This window comes from Notamacropus eugenii, chromosome 5 (genome assembly GCF_028372415.1).
Source record: "Notamacropus eugenii isolate mMacEug1 chromosome 5, mMacEug1.pri_v2, whole genome shotgun sequence".
NCBI classification, from domain to species: Eukaryota; Metazoa; Chordata; class Mammalia; order Diprotodontia; family Macropodidae; genus Notamacropus; species Notamacropus eugenii.
The window spans coordinates 351,361,850-351,381,144 of record NC_092876.1 but is presented as its reverse complement, the minus strand read 5'-3'; positions in this window follow the sequence as shown (position 1 = coordinate 351,381,144).

The following is a 19,295-nucleotide window of genomic DNA, read 5'->3' as shown; positions in this document are numbered from 1 at the left end:
GCATATGATAGCTGACCAAGGAAATCGCTGATAAAGGAAGCAGGATCCCAGAGGATCTCAGGGCCAGAGTTTCAGGTATGAAAAAATTACGTGACCTAGGACCAGGAAGCATGGTAGCTTTTAAGGAGACACCTGAGGAATCCCAGAGCATTGTACTGACCCCTTCTGGAAATCTTATGTGAGGATACAGGTAAGTTGCACAGAATTGGAAATGATTGGAGGGAACATCCATATAGAGGAAAATACAGATCAATTTGAATTGATTACACTACTAGAAATGCTTTTACAACTATAAAGCAGAATATAGATGTTACTATTTTTTTTTTATTTAACTTTTAACATTTATTTTCACAAAATTTTGGGTTACAAATTTTCTCCCCTTTTATCCCCTCCCCCCCCAAACCCAAGCATTCTAATTGCCCCTGTGACCAATCTGCTCTCTCCTCGATCCTTCCTCCCTGCCCTTGTCTCCATCTTCTCTTTTGTCCTGTAGGGCCAGATAGCTTTCTTGACCCCTTACCCTGTATTTCTTATTTCCCAGTGGTAAGAACATTACTTTTGATCCTAACACTTTGAGTTCCAACTTCTTTAGCTCCCTCCCTCCCCACCCCTTCCCTTTGGAAGGCAAGCAATTCAATATAGGCCAAATCTGTGTAGTTTTGCAAATGATTTCCATACTAGTTGTGTTGTATAGGACTAATTATATTTCCTTCCATCCTATCCTGACCCCCATTACTTCTATTCTCTTATGATCCTTTCCCTCCCCATGAGTGTTGACCTCGTATTGCATTCTCCTCCCCATGCCCTCCCCTCCATCCTCTCCCCCACCCTGCTTGTGCCCCTGTCCCCCACTCTCCTGTATTATGAGATAGGTTTTCCAATCAAAATGAGTGTGCATTTTATTCTTTCCTTTAGTGGAATGTGATGAGAGTAGACCTCATGTTTTTCTCTTGCCTCCCCTCTTTATCTCTCCACTAATAAGTCTTTTGCTTGCCTCTTTTGTGAGAGATAATTTGCCCCATTCAACTTCTCCCTTTCTCCTTCCAATATTTCTCTCTCACTGCTTGATTTCATTTTTTTTTAAGATGTGATCCCATCCTCTTCAATTCACTCTGTGCACTCTGTCTCTATGTATGTGTGAGTGTGTGCATGTGTGTGTGTGTGTGCTCCCACCCAGTACCCAGATACTGAAATGTTTCAAGAGTTACAAATATTGTCTTTCCATGTAGGAATGTAAACAGTTCAACTTTAGTAAGTCCCTTATGACTTCTCTTTGCTGTTCACCTTTTCATGGTTCTCTTCATTCTTGTGTTATAAAGTCAAATTTTCTTTTCAGCTCTGGTCTTTTCATCAAGAAAATTTGAAAATCCTCTATTTCATTGAAAGACCATTTTTTCTCTTGAAGTATTATACTCAGTTTTGCTGGGTAGGTGATTCTTGGTTTTAGTCCTAGTTCCTTTGACTTCTGGAATATCCTATTCCATTCCCTTCGATCCCTTAATGCAGAGGGTGCTAGATCTTGTGTTATCCTGATTGTATTTCCACAATACTTGAATTGTTTCTTTCTAGCTGCTTGCAATATTTTCTCTTTGACCTGGGAGTTCTGGAATTTGGCCACAATGTTCCTAGGAGTTTCTCTTTTTGGATCTCTTTCATGCGGTGTTCTGCGGATTCCTTGAATATTTATTTTGCCCTCTGGTTCTAGAATCTCAGGGCAGTTTTCCTTGATAATTTCATGGAAGATGATGTCTAGGCTCTTCTTTTGATCATGGTTTTCAGGTAGTCCCAGAATTTTTACATTGTCTCTCCTGATTCTATTTTCCAAGTCAGTTGCTTTTCCAATAAGATATTTCACATTATCTTCCATTTTTCGAATCTGCACGCTATGTTCTGTGATATCTGTCTTTCTCATAAAGTCCTTAGCGTCCATCTGTACCATTCCAGTTTTGAAAGATCTATTTTCTTCAGTGAGCTTTTGAATCTCCTTTTCCATTTGGCTAATTCTGCTTTTGAAAGCATTCTTCTCCTCATTGGCTTTTTGAGCCTCTTTTGCCAATTGAGTTAGGCTAGTTTTCAAGGTGTTAATTTCTTCAACATTTTTTTGGTTCTCCTTTAGCAGGGTGCTGATCTGCTTTTCATGCTTCTCTTTCATCCCTCTCATTTCTCTTCCCAGTTTTTCCTCCACCTCTCTAACTTGATTTTCAAAATTCTTTTTGAGTTCTTCCATGGCCTGAGCCCATTGGGTGGGCTGGGACACAGAATCCTTGATTTCTGTGTCTTTGCCTGATGGTAAGCATTGTTCTTCCTCGTCAGAAAGGAAGGGAGGAGGTGTCTTTTCTCCGAGAAAGTACCCTTCAATAGTTTTATTTCTTTTTCCTTTTCTGGGCATTCTCCCCAGCCACTGGCTTGACCTCTGAATATTCTCCTCACACCCACCTCGCCTCCTGGTCCTCCCAGCCAGTGTCGGGGGACTGAGATTCAAATGCTGCTTCCCGCCTTAGGGCTTTTGGCGGGGGCAGGGCTGCTATTCCGTGTGAGAATTAAGTTCAGATGGTCAGGTCGGGGCAGGGCCGCCTCTCAGGCCCAGTTCCCTCAGGGGGTTTATGCACAGACCTTCCACAATGGATCCAGCCTCCCGCCTGCTTGGGGAGCCCCTGTCTGCAGCCGCCTCTCAGCTTCTATCTCCCGGGGGGGGGGGGGGGGGCCGAGCCATGGGGGCACCCCACTCCCCTCTCGACCTGCCAAAGAGACTCTCTCACCGACCCTCACCTGTGGGTGGAGGTGCTTGTGCCTCTGCTGGAAATCCCGTCCCTAAAGCCTGCTCGGATCTGTACCTCTCGGAGCCGCAGTGCGACGGACCCTCCGTGAGAGGTTTACAGGTCCCTCTGTGGGTGGAGGGACCCTCGTGGCCGAAGGGTATCTCGTCCCCGTAGCCCGTTCAGATCTTTTCTTCATGGTGTCGCGGCCGCTGCAGGGCTGCACTCAGCTCCCAGTCCCGGCGCCCAGTCCGCAGCGCGAAGGACCCCCTGCGAGAGGTTTGCAGGTCTCTCCGGAACAGAAATCTCCCTTGCTCCAATATTCCGTGGCCTCTGGGTGCAGAATTCACCGTGGGTTGGTCCCCTCTAGCCGTTTTGTGGGTTGTGGTTTCGGAGCTATGTGTATGTGCGTCTTTCTACTCCGCCATCTTGGCTCCACCCGATATAGATGTTATTATTATAGTAAATTTTTCTACTCACCGTGCTTAATGGAATTCTAATAAGAATGGCCCAAGACAAATCATTCCTACACAGGTAGAGAAAGTTTTTGTAGCTGAATAAAACTATTTTTTAGTATGTGAGATAGTCTTCTGTAGGCTTACTAAAAGCATGCTCAACACAAATCTTGCAGCAGACAGAATGATGAGGATGAAATGTACTTAACCCTGTTCCCATATGATTATGATTTCTACTGCTAGATTTCTGTACTTTGAAAGCTTTTTATTCTATAAAGTTTAGAAATTGCAGGTATTTTGGTATGGTGACATTTATTAAAACACTATTCTTAAATTTTTATGGACTGATGTGATATCTGGAGTAAGAGTTCATTCTGTGATAATGTGCCACTTCTAGTATAATGTATTGATTTAGCTTGCAAGGATATTTAGAGAAATGCCTTTGTAGTATGGGGATTTTGTCACTTGTAGTTAATGGAAAATAATGAGCTTCTTCTGGAGTATAATTCTTACCAACAGGCTATTTCTAATTATTTGATATGTTCTACAATGACATCTTATTCAATTTCTCTTGTTTCTTTTCTTAATTTGCATTGATCACTATTTCTCTTCTCCTTAAAGATAATCCTGTAATTTTCAGATTTGATGAACTGGACTGAATGGCTGTCTATCTTATTAATATGGTTGCCGTTTGTTGGGTTGGTTTTTTTTTTTGTTGTTGTTGACATATTGATGACTGAGCTCATGTGGATATTGCCCTTGGAGGGCTTTGGGGTTTTTTGCTTCCATCCTTGGATCTTAGCTATTCTCTAGTCTGTGCAGAAATATGCTGCTTTGGGTATGTGTTGTGAGCTTTTATTATTACTCAATGAAGTTCTGTCTGCTTATTACAGAAGTATCTATGTAGTTTTTCAGTCTTTTTTCCTATTTATCATGTGCCTTGAAAATGCACATTTCAATTGTCTTCTACCTCTTTGGTGAGAAAGCATTAATTTTGTATATCCTCCTTAGGGGAAACAAGACTTGGTTTTTGTTAGTAATGAGCAACTTTTTGATTACATTGCTTCCCAGATCTACTGTTGTCCACTTTATGGTTCTGAAAATATAAATTAATATTGGAATTGCATAAACTCATTCTTCCCATTGAGCTTTGATTTTAAGATTCAGTAATCAGATTCATCTTTCTCTTTGAGAGTTTGATGTTTGATATGCCTTATCTGATGGTGTAGGGTCATCTTTGTCCATTGGTTTATTTTGACCTCTGGATTAATGCTCAAAGGCTTTAGTTCCTTCCTTTGGTGTACATTAAGGACTTTTTAAAAAAATTTTCAAGTCCAAATGACATTTTGGAATAATTGGAGAAAAAATTATGTGAAAGGAAACACATTTTAACATATAATTTTCAGTAACCAGAGGGGAAAGAGGCTGATAACCAGTCTCTCAGTAAAAAAAGTACCTCATATTTATATAGGAATTTAGATTTTGAAATATGTTTTACATAGATTATGTCATTTGGTCAATAAATCATTGAGGGAAAGGTAGATTTTATTTTTTCCTTTGAATCCCCAGTACCTAGCATACTTATTGAATTATTAATAACCACAACAATTCAGTAAGATCAGACATATTATCCCATTTTAAAGATGAGAAAATTTTAGTTAAAAGAGTAACACAGTTAGTAAGTGTCAGAGGTTGGATTCAAACCCAAGTCCTGATTCCATGTTGGGTCTTATACTGTACAGAACACATAATTTCTACAGCACTGTAATTCTATACAATCCCTATCTAGTACTGAAGTGAGTTAAAAAAAATTATGAAGTACTCAAGGCCCATTAAAGAAGGAGGAAGAAGTCACACATCAAACATTCCTACTTTTTTCCTATTCACATTTCTAGGGTCATTTTGTCAGTTGTTTTGTTATGCTGGGTCAAGTTTGAGAGTAATTTACTCAATGTTGGACAAAAGAAGTATAAACAATTTAGGCATAGATTATTTTACCTTTCTTCCTTCCTTGTAATACTCAGGTTACATAGTCTAGTTCTTTGCTTAAAGAGAAGGTGATATACATGGACCAGGAAAAAAAATACAACCCTTACGTTGCAGAAAAGGAAAATTTTTTAGACTGCATCAATAAAGCTAAATGTATCTTGTCATATAAACCACATTAAATAGCATTTTTCTGTTCTCCATAATGTAAAAGAATTGATGTTTGTGATGGGAGTGTCTGAGATAGGTGGGTAAGTTGATTCTAGCTTCCTAGGATCCAAATGGACCTTTGAATCAAAAAAGATAAAAATGTATGAAAGGTGGGGATATATTAATGCACGTTGTATGGGCATATCAGAAGACTTGGAATGGACCCAAATGCTCCAGTTGCCACTTTCTCATTGTAGCCACTTGTTCTCTGATTGAGCTCTGGGAAAAAGGAACTGGGGCATCAGAAAAGCTATTTCTCCTTCTGCTGTATTCAGTATTAATGGCATGAAATCCCATTAGTACACTCTAGGGGTTCATTTTAATACAGACAATGGCATCCGAATCAGCCTGCCATGGATAATCATCTTACAATAGAAAAATTATACAATCAACAGTTCAGTGCAAGAGTAGAAAAGGCAGTTCCATGAGATCAAATTCCCATATCTCCTCCCCATATCAATTTTTCATAGATTTTTTTGGGGAAGAAAATTATACCTTTGGGCTAAGGTGTCACAGTTCTATTCTGTTGCCATCACCGTATTCTTTTGGGTGGGCCAGGAAAGATCGCTTCAGCATTTTTTTAAAAAATTGAAAGTTAAGTTAAAAGCAGCTTGATATTCCTCCTCAATGCCTGCCCTGGCTTATAGGTAGGTAACGCTTAACCAAGCCTTCTACCTTAGCGATCTCATCCATTCCAAGGGCTTCAACTATCACCTCTGTAGGGATGCTGCTCAAACTATCTTCAGCCACATCTTCTCTCCCAATCTCCAGTCCTCCCCAGGGCAATGCACTGAAAACTCAAATTTACTATCTGTCCCTACATTGCCAAGTCTCTATTTTAGAGAGTGATGTTATCTTTCTTCCTGGTGCAGGACCTTCAAATCACAGAGGCATCCAGTGTAGCTCCATTTAGCAGGTATTATTAAGCACCTACTATGTTCACCGAACAGGGTCAGGTCCTGGGGGATGCATAGATGAAGACACTTCCTTAAGGTGCATATAGTTGGAGGAATATGCCACGGACACAAATGGTGAAGCTGTAAGGCAGAATATAGTAAGAAGCAAGGAGATATGAGTTAAATAATGAGAAATTTGAGGAGGGAAATGTTACTTTCGGTTAGAAAGATAGGAGATAATAAAGTAGGTAGCAAACAAGCTGAGCCTTGAAGAAAGGGAGAGATTTAAGTAGAAAGAGATGTTGCGGTAGGAGGGACAGGTTGTTGGAAGAGAATTCAAAATTTAATTTAAAAAAAAATGAATGTTTAAAATAAATAAGCAAATTTTTGAAAAAGGAAAAAAAAAGATGTCGGACAGAGGAATTCCATTCCATTTTCTTCTCTTGTGGACCCACTAGTGACCCAGACCCCTCCTGAGCAGGCTGGGTAGGAAGAACCAGCAGGAGAGGGTATCCTTACCTATTGCCTTTCCTTGCACATTCCAGGTTTTCTATCCTGCTCATTACTTTTGCTATATGACACAAATTCTGCTTTTATAATTCCCATTTCTCTTTTGAGCTAAAGAAGAATATCATGTTGTGGTTCCATATTCTCCTCACATTCCACAGGATCCTCTGTCTCATCCAGTATTAGATCATTTTTCTTTGTTTGGGTAATATTTATTCATAGATGCAGGACTGAACTCTTTTACTGGCTCTGGAGGCCATATTTCCTTCTGTTGTTAATGTTTTCCCTGTTGATTTATCTGCTTATGTTCAGTGTTATGAGTTTTCTTCTTCCTGAGATCTTCGGCAATTTCAATCTTTTTTTCCCCTAAATTTGCCCCTATTTGCTTTCTAATTCCTTCCCCCAAGGTGTTTTCCTTAAGAGGGCTCAGCCTCTTTCCACTCAGTTCACCAGCTTCCCACCCACTGCTCCCCCACATGCAAATGACTTGGGTGATCAGAATTGGCCCCAGATGGAGGGTGTGCCCTTTCCCTCAGACTTAGAGACTTAGTGGAGTGCTGCACATTCAATCCCACCATCCACCACCCTCACACACACACACACACACACACACACACACACACACACACACACATACTCTTTTTGTTTCTCAGTTCTCTGGTGCCAAGGGCACCAACAATTCAAAGTTAACAACTCAGAGTTTTTCAGCATGGTGCTAGGAGGTTGAGGCCTCCAGTAGGCATTTGTTCCTGAAGAACTTTGGCTGTAACAGCTGTTGCAGCCCAAGGAAACATCTGGAGCCTGGAGCCAGGATCTCCATGGACCTGGAAAGAGGGAAGGAGTATGGTGTGTAGGAGTGGTTTTTGTTGTAAGGTCTTCGGGTCTGCTAGTGCAGTCTCACTACCAATATTGTAGGCTGTGGGAGAAGGGTGCCAAATAATGGGATTTGGGTGTTTTTTTTTTTAAGTGGGAAAAAGTAGATTCTTATTGGTATATATAAGGTATGCATACAAACATAAAGAGAAATTTCAAGAGGGAGCCCACATAATAGGGGAATGGTCATGGATCAAGAGCAAAAGACCTAGGTTAAGAGTTAGCATTTAAACTGTTCTTTCCATTTGATTCAAATTAAGGAGAATTTATTGATTCGTACTTTGCTAGGTACTGGTGAATAAAAAAAAAATTGCTTTTGTCCTCAAGGAGATTACATTCTACTGGGAAGAAAGAATATGGGTAAAGAAAGATAAATGTAGAATAAATAAATGCAAATTAATTTTTAGGAATAGATATTAACAGTTGAGGGTATCAGAAAAGGCCTTATATAAGAGGCCTTTTCACTTTAACTGAGCAAATCTAGCTAGCAGACGAGTTTGCCTGGAATGTGGTACTCATAGAGGAGAATAAGAAGGTGGGAACCCTATTGTGGAGGACTTTTAAGGACAGGGTGATGATTTTGTAATTTCATTCTAGGGACAAGATAGAGTCACTAAAGATTTTCTCTTTTAGGTATATCTTCTTGACAGTTTCATGGAAGGTAAACTGGATGGGATGGACACTGAAAGTAGGGAGACCATCTCGGAAGCTATTTCAATCATTCTGGTGACAAGTGACAGGTGCTTAACCAAGGAGAGGGTCTACATAAATGGAGGAAAGAGGATAGATTGAGAGAATTAATTGAGGTAGAACTTATAGGACATAACATTTAATTAGATATGAGAGGTAAGCAAAGGAAAGAGTCAGTGGTAACCCTAGTGTTGTGAACCTGAGTGATTAGAAGGATAATGATAACCTTTAAAGAAACAGAAAAGTTTGGAGGAGGGATGGGTTTTAGGGAAAAGACACAAGTTCTCTTTTGATATGGACAGTCTATGTGACAGCTAGGTAAGGATATCCAACAAGCAGATGGCAATGCAGGACTCTACTTCATTTCCGACATATGATTTCTTCCCTTTATGGGACCTTGATTATTTTCATCCCACCAAAAAAAAATTCTTAGTGATCATAAAAACATAACATTGGATCATTATTTGGAAAATTCTTAAAATAATAAAAATCTTTATACATTATGGATTTAAAGTAGAAAGAACTATCAAGTTCTGCCCTTTTATTTTTACAAGACAATGAAATTGAGGCTGAAATGGTTAAAATAATATGGCCAGTAAGTATTTAATGAAAAATTTGAACTCATTTCTTTTTGACGCTAAATCTAGTCCTCTATTCCTTGCACTAGATAACAAAATTATAGAAATCATTGATTTTTCTTCTTCTGAATTTAGCCATAATCTCCAGTTTCATGACTCTCCAAAGGCCATAGCAGCTGTTTTTCTGGGTTGGTTGTTGTCTTTCATTCTAAAAGAGGACCAAAATGATATCACTAAGCTAGAATCAAGTTTCACTATGTCTGACTGTGGCTGATCAGAGAAACAGGACCTTGGAATACTCAATAGGAGGTTGGGCACAAATAATATGTGTGAACATTTCAGGAAGATTCTCTAAATTAGCACATCTTGCATTTCCTTTGAGCTGTTTCAATTCTGCTTTGCTCATAGAGCATTGTACCTTCTCTGATGTGGGTACACCATGCTGAGTGGTCCTGTGCCAGTGTCTCCCAAGTCACATAATCAATTCCAAAGTTTTTAAGAGAGATCTTGAGAATGTCCTTGTATCATTTCTTCTGATCACTGTATGAACTCTTGCCCTGTGTGAGTTCCTCATAAAACAGTCTTTTTGATAAGGGTACATTTTGCATTCGAAAAATGTGACCAGCCCATTGGAGTTGTGCTCTCTGAAGCAGAGTTTGAATGCTTGGCAGTTTTGTTCGAGTAAAGACCTCAGTGTCTGGTACCTTATCTTGCCAAGTGATTTTCAGAATCTTCCTAAGACATTTCAAATGGAAGCAATTCAGTTTCCTGGCATTGTGCTGGTATGCTGCACAGGTTTCATAGGCATGCAACACTGAGGTCAGCACAACAGCTCTGTAGACCTTTGGTTTGGTAGTCAATCTAATATCTCTTCTCTCCCATACCTTTCTTTGAAGCCTCCCAAACACTGAGCTAGCATGTGTCAACCTCATTATCAATGTGTACATCCCTGGAAAGTAAACTACCAAGGTAAGTGAACTTATCCAGAGTTCAAAACATCTCCATTTGCTGTAAGCTATGGTTCCATGTATGGATGGTGTGGTGGTGGCTGATGGAGCATCTGTGTTTCCTTGATGTTAATTATTAGGCCAAAAATAGCACAAGCAGCAGAGAATTGATTCATATTTTATTGCATCTCAGCTTCAGAGGCTGCATTGAGTGCATAATCATCTGCAAACAGAAAATCATGCACCAACACTCCCTCCACTTTGGTCTTGGCTTGTAGCCTTTCCAGATTGAAGAATTTGCCATCAGTGCAGTAGCTGACCTTGATGCCATGTTCATCCTCATTGAAAGCATTTGACAACATGGCTGAAAATATCATGCTAAAAAGCATGGGAGCAATCACACAACCTTGTTCCACTCCACTGATAACTAGGACTACAAGAGAGCATTGTCCATTATCTAGAACCTGGGCCAGCATGCTGTCATGAAACTGACATAAAATGCTGATGAACTTCTCAAGGCAACCAAATTTTGACATAATTTTCTATATGGCCCCAAAACTAACGGTATCAAAGGCCTGGGTCAGATCTACAAATATTGTGTACAGACTTCTGTTCTGTTCCTGGCTTTTCTCCTGGAGTTGTCAGGCAGCAAACACCATAGTGACTATTCCTTAGCCCTTTCTGAAGCCACATGGCTCTCAGAAGAGGCACTCTTTTTTGAACTAACTTCAGGACACCAGAGACTGACTTCATTCCTTCAAAGGCAAGAATTAGGAAGAATATTTTTCCTGTGGTCTGGGAGTGAGGAACTATAAACTCACCTAGGTTTACAAAAGAACAGATCAACCAGTTCTATAAGAGGAGTGAAAGGTAAGTTAATATTCTCTTTAAGGTTTCTAGCCACAGTTTTGCCATTTCCCTTGTCTTCTCTCTGACATAAAACTCATTTTTCCAAACATTCAAAGACCTAGGGACTTCAGAAGCCAACTTACCCAGTTTATCTTTTTTTGTTTTCCACCTGAGGAAACTGAGACACATGGAGGTAAAGTCATTTTGGAGGGGAAGAATCACACAGGTAGTAAACATTAGGATTTGAACCCAAATGCTCTGACTCCAGTGCTTGTGCTTTTTCCACTTTACCACACAGCCTCCCTTAGACCATCTATTCCTTAAAGGTTATAAGATCAAGTTGGCCTGGTTGTTAATCACCCAACTAATTTTAATTCAAATAACTTTAATCTTTTTCCCTACTCTCTGTGGATTTTCCCTTTCTGAACTCCTCACAATGTACACACATCTTCCTGGTCCTGAGGACAATGGAGCACAATTCCCCAGATGCATATCCACCAATGTTGTGGTGAAAAGATGTTCCAGTCCTGTGGTAGCTGGAAATAGCTTCCGCTGTTGCTGAGCGCCAACTCATACTGTGTTTGCTGCCCACTCTCCTCTTTAGTCTCTCATTATAACTATGGCTTGGTTTCCTCCTGTTCATTGAATGTGTTTGCTTTGTATATTTTTTCCCCAGATGACTTACTCTTCATTGATTCAAACTGTATTTCATTTTGTATTCCATTCTCTCCTTATTTTCGTAGACCCTGTTTTGGGCCACAGAACAATTTCATCCTCTCTCTTATCTTGTGTGTTAGGAAAACATGTTGGATTGTTTGCTCCAAATGTTCAGACCCTGCCTCACCCTGCCAGGTTTGCAGTCTGCTTTCTGGGCCAGTTTTGAAGCTGTTGTTGGCATCTTTCCTGTTTCAGCAGAGCCTGCCTCAGGAAGAAGTCTCCTTCCCTTACAGAACTTTCAGCAATTCTCTAAGCCTTCATTACTTTCAGTACTTTCTTTTCAAACTCACCTGTAAATTCATCAGTTCAAATGCCTTGGTTTGTGGAATTGCCTCTTTTCTCTTCTTGATTGTTCCCTCATTCCAGAAAGACCTTGTGGGAAATCCCCTTTATCATTTCAGCTTTTCATTTATGCACTTAGGGTTGGACAAAATCATGCTTTTACTTTCAGAAACTCTAAGTGCTTTCCAAATATCCCTGAAGTCCACTTTGGTCACATCCATTATAACCACTAAATCAACCATTTTTACCGCTGATTCAGTCTGGGGTCATCCTAAGGGTGACAGCTCATTAGAAACTAGTGTGCTATGAATGAATGCTAAGGCCCTGACAAAAATAAGACTGTTCATTTCCCAGTCTAGTGGCTTTCACTGTGTAGCACCCAGAGTAGCATCCACATTTACCTCCTCACCTCCTATAAAAACAAAACTAACCCAGGTTCAGAATTCTCTGGAGGTCTGCATTGATTCAAAGCCTTACCTTATCAGCCCCCATGAATCTTAAGTCCTCATCTTCCTGCCTTTTATAGCCAAAATTCATCAGGGTCTTCCACTGCATCCAAGGCCATCACCAATCTTCCTGACTTTCATCTTGCCACGGAATCCCAAAGACTGGAGGGGAGAGTGAGGCTGGTGACTTTGCACAGCCCTCCCTCACTTAAATCCAATTCAGTAGCAAGTCAAAACATCCCCCTCCTGACGTCATTGGTCTTCTTGGAGAACAAAGGGTAAACAACAGTAAACTTCTCTAAAAAGTGATCACTTGTTGCTTCTCCTTCGTTATTTTCCACTAATTTTACCCCTAAAAATCTAAATTCTAACCTCATCACTTGACTGACTGATTTCACCAATGTTATCAAAGTTCCCTTAGTTGGCAAATCCACCGGCCTTGTCTTAGTCCTCTTAAAACAACAAAAATAACCCCTTTCTATAAAGTATGACATTATTGACCATGCTCATCTCCTGATTGTCCTTTTCCCTGGTTTTTTGTGACTAAGAAATCCTGCTGACTGTCCTGCTACTGAACACCTGCAGGGCATGTGGACCAACTATCCTCTGGATCTGATCTGCCCCTCTCCTTAATAGCATCAATCTACTCAGTTTTGAAATATTTGCCTGGGGCTAAGTTATCTTGATTCCTGATTGATGAATGTAAATTCATTTGACCCATGATAAGGAGCCAGCCTCAGAACATGCTTCACATCTCATCCAGAGATGCATAAGAAATCAGGGTCAGTGTAGGCATCTTGTCATCCAGCCTACTGCTAGATATGTAACAATTGACTGTCCTCTCACTCTACTCACAATCCCTAGGGGGAATCTCCCTTCCTTGGTCACCACTCCCCTGAACCCTTTAATTTTCAAAATCCTTCATAACCTGGCCTCCTTTGTAGCCTTCTTATAATTACTCATCTCCACATACTTTGAGATCCAGTAATGCTGGCCTCTTGACTATTCTCTGCACAAGACATTTCATGTCTGGACACCATGCAATTTCAGTGGTTGTTTCCACATGCTTGAAATTCTCTAAGTGAAGTAAGCAGAATCAGGAGAACATTGTACACAATAACAGCAACATTACACAATTATCAGCTATTATTGACTTGGCTCTTGTCAGCAATACAATGATCCTAAAGACTTATGATGGAAAATACAATCAACATCCAGAGAAAGAACTCTGAAGTCTGAATGAAGATCAAAGTGTACTATTTTCCTTTTTTTTGTTTGTTTTTTGTAGCTTTTCCCTTTTGTTCTGTTTCTTCTTTTCAACATGCCTAATGTGGAAATATGTTTATATGATTGTACATGTATAAACTATATAAAATTGCTTGGTATCTTGGGGAGGGGGAAATGGGAGGGAGAAAAAAATTTAACACTCAAAGGTCTGCAAAAAACGAATGTTGAAAACTATCTCTACATGTAATTGGAAAAAATAAAATGTTATTTCAAAAAATAAATAAAAAAAATTCTCCTCTCTATCCCCATCTCCTGGTTTCTCTGACTTCCTTCAAGTCTCAGCTAAAATCCTATCTTTTGCAAGAAACCGTTACTAGTCCTTCTTGATGTTAATGCCTTCCCTTTGAGATTATCTCCAATTTTCCTATATCATATTATTATTTATCCTATTATGTCCTATTTGTTCTGTTTATTAATAGTTGCTTGAATATTTTCTCATGTATTAGATTCTTAGTTCTTTATAAGCAAGGTGCTGTTTTTACCTTTCTCTGTGTCATCAGGGCTGAGCAGATTGCTTGCTATATAGTAGGCACTTTATAAGTATTTATTGACTAGACTAGTATCAGAATTCAAAACTCTTGAGGGCAAAGACTGTTTCATTTTTGTAAAATAATAATTATAGATAGCATTTATATATTCCTTTAAGGTTTGCAAAGTGCTTTATATGTATTACTTAATATTCACAGCAGTCCTATGAGGTAGTTACTGTTGTTAGTTCCATTTTTCAGGTGAGGAAACTGAGTCTGATGGAAGTTGAATAACTTGCCCAAGGTCATACAGCTATTAAGTGTCTGTCTCAACTCCAAAATGAATACTCTATCCACTATGCCACCTAACTGTCTAATACCTGCATCCTCAGTCCAGCATGGTGTCTGGAACACTGCAAGGAATGAATAAGTGCCTTTCCATCTGTTCATTACTGGTTTTTCTCCTGCCTGTTTAACTACTCTTTCTTAGTCTACTTTGCTAGATGATCATCCATGTTCCATTTCCTATATGTGACTATATCTCAGGGCTCAGACCCAAGCCCTTTTCTCTTTTTTCTCTATACACTCTCCTGGTGATTTCATCAGCTCCCTTGGGTTCAATTATTATCTCTGTACAGATGGCTTCCCAAAGTATATATCCAGCCCTTATGGCTCTCTTGAGCTCTAGTCCCATAGTACCAACTGCCAGACAGTCCGTTCTACCTGGATGTCCTGTAGGCATGTCAAACCCAACATGTGCAAAACAGAACTCATCAGCTTTGTGTGAGGCACTAACATCTTTGCACTCACCCTTGGTTTGTATCCTCAGAGTCATCTTTGACCCTTTACTCTTCTCACTTCCTGCCTCTAATCACGTGGAATATCTTGCCAATCTTGCCTTCACAGCACTCTAATACACATTCCATTTTCTCCATTTGGGTTCAGAAAACTGTTAACTCTTACCTGAAGATATTCAATAATTTCCTAAGGGATTTGCCTGCCTCTAGTCTATTCCCCTCTATTACATGACCTATACAACTGCCAAATGGCTCAGCTTTGACCATGTCACGTCTTTGAGAAAGCAACTTTAATGACTCCTTATTGTCTCTAGGATAAGCTACAAATTCCTCTTGTTGACATCTAAAGCCCTTAGAAATGTGCATCTAGCTTCTTTTCAAGTTTGCTTCTGATTATTTCCCAATACATATTCTATGTTTATACGTACATACATACACACACATATATATACATACACACACACATATATATAAATATATATTCCTTTTTTGTGTGTGTACACACACACACACACACACACATACACACACACACACACACACACACACACACACACACACACACACACACACACACACACACTACTCTGACCTACCTCAGGAATGTTTCTACTGAGATCTAATCCCCAAGGAAGTTGGACTAATCATTCAGAGCTAGAACATCTTTGAGATGGACGATTCAAGCACCCTTCCTCCTATGTCAATAAAGAACAATTTACCCCAAGGCTACTGAGCTCTTTCAGTGTACAATCTATTCCTTTGGACCAAGGGCCTCCTTTATTTATCAGGAAATATAGAATCATTTTGAAAGAAAAAGCGACCTATTTCAGGACTGGACATTGTCATTCTGTTCATGAGTGCTTGTCGTGTTCACTTCCTGACTTCATGAAATCTAACAATTCCTCCCAATGTGCATCTCTGATGTTTTTGGACTTGGCCCTTTGCCTGTCCTGATGGGTGCTGTCCTGACTGTCTCCTTATTTAGAATTCTGATCTAGCACAGCCCTGTCCTATTCAACTCTGATGATGAGATAATAAAAATTAATCATCAAATATAAATTCTTCTGTTTGGCTTTTAAAATTCTATACAATTCAGTCTCTTCTATCTTTCCAACCTCATTAGACATTATTTTCCTTTCCAACTCTGCAATCCGGTCAAACTGGCCTTCTCTTTCTTTTCCTCCCACGTGATACTCCATTTTTAGCCTCCATGCCTTTGGAACTAACTGGCCAAAATTTTTAGAATGTACTCCTTCCTTACTTCTACCTCCTTTAAGAAACATCATCTTCTTTATAAACTCTTCCCTAGTCCAATCCACCCTCTCTCCTGTGTTACCTTTTATGTAACTACTTTGAATGTATTTGCATTTATTCAGTTTATACTTATGCTTTGTATGTGTGTATACTTTTCTCTCCCATTAGAATGGAAGCTCCTCCTTGAGAATAGGACTTATTCCTTTGCAGATGTAACTCCCATGTCTGGTACAAATGCCTAGCACACAGTACGCCCTTATAAAAAGCTTGTCGGTTGGTTGGTCAACAGTCTAGTTTTTCTGACTCACTCCACAGCTTCAACGCCACCATTTCCCCCTCAAACATTACTCTAATTTCTCTCTAAGCTTACCATTATTTCAAGCCAGACCTACAGCGATTCTGCTTATTTCCTCTTTTCCTTCTACACTCTTTAATACCTTAAAGACAACAAAATTCCCATTTACATATTCCGTGTTTAAAAGAGCAGTCCTGATTGCTTCTGGGTGCTATGTGCCCTTTATATAATGGCTGTGGCTCCCTGCTGGCTGAGCATATGCCTCCTGGGACTTTCCTACCTTTTCTCTAGGTCTGCTTTCTGCAGTAAAAGAAAAATCCATAAAAAGACTCGTACAAAGTATCTTCCAAATTCTCTGCTTTTAATGGAAAAAAGTCAGAGAAGAAAATCTGCAAAACACTGAGGCCCTTTATCCCATCAATTAGAAATTAGAATTTAATAGATTATAACTTCCCTCAGGAGGATAATCAACTGCACCTGTTAAAAAAAAGGCAAAGGCAGAAAAGATACTATAAATTACTGAGTAAGTCTCCTTCCTGAATTAGAAGGTCAGGGGGAAGAGGACAGAAAAACCTCCCTTTTCAATAAAGAAGCTAACATTTTGCCATATGGTGAATCCTATTTTAAAAAAAGATTCTTTTTAACTATTGAGAACTTAACCTGTGACTTCCTTAATATCAAGAACTCTCTAAACCAAGGCAGGTCAGTACCTTACAAAGTTTCCTAAAGCATGGAGTAGCTGCTTAGGTGACTGGCCCAGGGTCATGCCAGTAGTATTTTTCAGACAGGATTTGAATCCAGGTCTCCTTTGCTCCAAGGCCAACACGCTAGTACACCACACTTTCTCTTTTTTAGATGTTTTCATTATCAATGCCAAGGATCTGTGGTTTCTCCTGTAATTTATAGTTACCTGAGGCTCTGAAAGGTAGAGAGACTAAGGCCATAGTCTAACAACAAGTAGGGGTCAGGAGGTGGGATTTGAACTTTAGTCTTTCTGACTTCCAACCCAGCTTGCGGTCCACTATTCTCTTCTACCTGGAATCATTATTAACTGGGAAAGGGGATTCTTTTCTTTATTTCCAGTTTTAAGACACTCTCTCTCCTAGATTATGAATAAGAAGCGCTTATCACTAAATTATTTGTTGTGAATCAGGAATTATATTTGATTTGAGATAATTTTTGATTTGTAATATGTGAGGTCAAGGTCTCTGAGGCAGAGCACCTTTGTGCCATTCAGGCTAAAGGCCCACCTGTGCCTGAATGACACACTTAATTTGATGCACATTGCTAGAAAATATTGATGAAATAAGTAATTGTATTTTTCATAATGTTTCTCAGTCAAAATATACTCTTTTAGTGGCTTATTGTGGCTCAGTGCAATTGTAACACCTTTCTGGCACACAAGCACCTAGCTCTAATTTTAAAATAGCTTGTTAAGTTCTTAAATCAGGACTGGAAAATATACTTTTTCTATCAATAACAACTTACAGAAAAAAATATCAAAAGCCAAATTCTAAGTTAAAAAATATGTTTCATATATACATATATGTGTGTATATATCTATATATGTATGTATATGTATATGTAACAGCAAGCCTATACGTTGAAATACAGTTTTATTTCCTTTAATTAATTCAGAACAAACACATACAAGATCTGTATGACAATAATCGAAATCAACAAGAAAATTTAATTTCCAGGCTAATAAAATTTTATTTAGATGTATAACAAAGAATGAAGTTATAGATTATTACAAATGAAAGGGAAAAGAGAGACCTGATAGCAAAAGAAAGAAGTGCATAGAGACAGAGAGATAAATCGAATATTTTTCTATAAAACTTCTAAACCTCATTCCTTACATTGGTGTATGAGCCAAAAATCTCAGTACAAGGTGGAACCCTAACTTAGTGACATCATAAATTAATAACCCAGCCCTCACTGAAATGACATTGCCTTGAATGAGAACATTTCCTATGAACCTTGTCTGTTTTGTTTTTAATTTTTCCCATTCATTATATCTTCATGTTATGTGATTTTAGAAATAAGGTGAAATATTTATTATCCTTTGCTCTATTCACTAGAACAAGATGAGGCATTTCTGATCTGTTCCAAACATGGGGTGAACTCACTTAGAAAATGATTTGGCAATAATAGATAGTTTAAGCTAAGCAACTTGACTTGATGCACAAAGGGTATACACTTATGGCTCAAGAAATAGTTAAGGGGTATATGAAAACGTTGTGCCCATCTGGAATGTCTTAGATTTTGAAAGATGTGCCCACATAATACTTGACATTCTTTTCCTGTCTTTTGCAGAACTACCCAGTCACAGCTGACTGACCGGTGCTTAGTGACATCTCCCTAATAAAGGCAGCTCAATGTAGAACAACATGTAATTCTCCTGCCCACTCCACCCCCCCCCAAACTCCTATGCCCCAACACTTATTCAACATAAGAATAGGGGTCCCCATAGCAAAGAGAAGATGTACTATCTGTTGATATTCTGGAATTAATGCTTCGGTGTCTCCCAATTCACATTGCACTTTTCTGGTAGCTTCCTAGTGAGGCCCTGGAATCACCAAATGTGGCAATGCTCCCAAATATCCTGGTTTGGTTATAATGGATCTATTACATCTAATAAACTTGGGGAAAATAACACATTTTCCTAAAACTGAAAGTGGGATGCTTCCAAAATCCACTGAAATGGCAGCTTTAGCTATATTCACACATATATCTATGTATTTATAGAAACAAAAACCTAGTTTTTCTGAAAAATAATAGGGACATTATCGCCACCTGCTGTCTCGTTTCTTTCCTTGTCACTTGTTCTTAGCAACGTCTGGATTTTTAACCTGCTTTCTCTTTTCTTGACTTCAAACCAAGCCTTTTCTTTTCCCCATCCCAACACAATGTAATGTGAGTCAGATCATAGGACCATAGATTTACAGCTGTAAAGGCCTCAGAGGTCATTTAGCCCATAATCTTCATTTCATAGGTGAGGAA